This window comes from Tuber melanosporum, assembly GCF_000151645.1.
Source record: "Tuber melanosporum whole genome shotgun sequence assembly, scaffold_141, strain Mel28".
Classification (NCBI taxonomy): domain Eukaryota; kingdom Fungi; phylum Ascomycota; class Pezizomycetes; order Pezizales; family Tuberaceae; genus Tuber; species Tuber melanosporum.
Window position 1 is genome coordinate 180827 of NW_003298799.1, and position 2706 is coordinate 183532.

Here is a 2706-nt window from a genome sequence, read left to right on the forward strand (position 1 = left end):
AGACTAGTATCGTAGAGTTCAGAGTTGTCTAAGACAACTAGGATTTGTTTTTGTAGATGAAGATTCTCTAGGGAAGCTTGAATTACTCTCACTTTATTTATTACTACAAAGAGTGAACTCAAGTAGGTAAAGTAGAGTAGAATTGTTAGAAGAATATTATATTGTTAAGGTTTCTTCTCCGTTGTTTGATGATGTCTAAAAGCTTTAGAGGCACTTCGATATTTAGATTCTGTATCTGAGTATTTGCAGACTCCATTTATCTATTATACAAACTATGTACCCCCCTGGTTACCACTTGCAATGTCAGATATTCTTCAAAGGTGGAAACTCCTGCAGACTCTAAAAACCACCATAACCTCTTCGTTAATTACCATTTTACTATCTTAAAAATTATACTATTTCCAATAGTAATTATCTGTTCTTCTGACTTTTAGATTTACGGCCCATTTCTGAAGTTAAACTGAGTTGGTCACAATTGTCTCCAACATCGATTAAATGATCAGTTTCATTTGTAGGTTGTATCTGCGGAGATAGTCGTAACTGCAACCTTTCCAGGTTACTTGAAGTCAATTCCCTTTAACTCTGTATCCAACCTACAGATATCTACCAAGTGACTTCTTACTAATTTGCAGGAAGCTATTGTACTAGATTGATAGATAATCCCTCGATCAGCAACCCTTGGTTACTCTTAGTAGTAGGGCTTCAATGGCTATTCTAGTATTGAAGACCATTCTTGTAACCTCAGCGCATTTCAGGACCAAGTTGTAAAGAACTCTGTGAAGTTCATTAGCTTCTGTGGTAGTGTTCCTCAAAGTTCAAGACTCTTCTGGTTATTAGTGGGTGGGTGCTAAGGTATTGGTTTTTTTATAAGATCATTTAATATTGTATACCATATCTTTGTACAAAATGTCTCATTACTTAGTGCTCATGCCAAAGATATAACATATTTGCAGCCAAGTAACCTGATAAGTAGTTGTTCAGAGCTACTCTATTCTACTTCCCAGATGAGGCCGAATGTTCCTACCCATATATTCTGCAAACAGGATCCAGTCAGATGGATGGTAGCATTGTACCTAGTATTATTCTGATACATTCAATTCTGTGGCCATATGTTCAGAGGACCCAACTTGGACAGATATATATGACGACGTGCAGGTGCATGTAAGGGCTCGAGGCAGGTGTTGGAGACCAGAGATTCAGTTTCTATATGGAGTTATCCTACCAATGATGGTTTCCGGGTATAAGATCCCTGTATTCCTAAGAATACGCAAGGATTCACGCTCTGAACTTCATCCATTGTAGTTGATTCGATTTATATGAGTAATTTGCAGGTAATCTTGACTGTTAGAAAGAATTCTGAATCTTATTCAGGTTCTGTTTGCGATTCAAAGGCTCTAAGAATCTTCCTCATTAGCAGGTGCTCATTGCTATATAAATCGCCTCTGAAATTAGATCTTCAATGTACATGGTTTTGAAACAAACTAGAGCCAACTACATTTACCATTGATATGTTGCAAGCTGAGACTATTCGATAACTTAATACCATCCTCTATGGGTAGCCACCCCTAACCTGCATACTGTTTACATATGCTAAAATAATATTGTACTGTCACCTTCACTTGAGCATACAATTGCCTGTGAGAATAACCGAAGCGACTCCCACTAAGCCTACAAAATGTCCATTCAGCAGCTAGAAGTACAACTGGGCTCGAGCATGAGAAACTCCAACAAACTATGTATGTAAAACTGCACAATGTGCTCTTGTCCACTGTTCGTTATATATCACCTGTAAATAGTATTAATAACTTGGAAGTAAGCTCTTTGTATCACTTCACACAATGCAGATACCTACATTCTGGCTGCAATTTCAACCTAGAGTCCACTGAATACTAACGCCCCCAATCTTCGAACAACATGTTACTGGTATTAGATATTACTGAAAAAAACTATGCTTGGATCAGGCTAGCTGGCAAGCAGATGGATTATGCTTATGCTCGGGAAGTAATTAACAAAGTCAACTCATTTGATAAAGAACTCCAAGACCTGTGTGAGAACCCATGGGTACCATTCACTAGTCTGCATTGTTTCAAACTTGCATCATAGTTTATTTATAGCAAATTGTCAAAGTCGGATATTAAAGAATACATCTCAAGAATCCTTGGTAACTCTGTCCAATTGAGTTAGTGTTCGATATATACATGCGAGAATCACATCCGATCATTGGATTCACATTGTCCACATCAACAATGGTCCAAACTACTGGTTGACAATCACATCTGGTCTTTATCTTTCTTTTATACTAACGTACAAGACTGCGTCAGATATATCTTTCACCGATTGCCAATAGTGATAATCTTGTCAATGTGCCATGGCATTAAAAGAACAGCAAGTGACAACAAGTATATTCAGAAATGCATATGGCAGACTGGTGGTAGGATATTCAAGTACCGTATGTGAACATTTTACAAAAATACTGGCTAACTATGCGTAAAGAAGAAACTTCTAACAGGAGAGACAAGTATTCCAATCATGGGGATGCTCAATCAGACCTATCTTCACAACCTCTCAGTTGAAAGGAAAGTGTGGTCTCTCCATGTCACACTTGGAAATGTTCCAGCAACTGGGCATAACTGACCGTGGTTAATAGCTGTGCTCCTTGTTGTATTATTACCAGTTCCGCTCAAATTCTCGATGTCCTCTGCAACG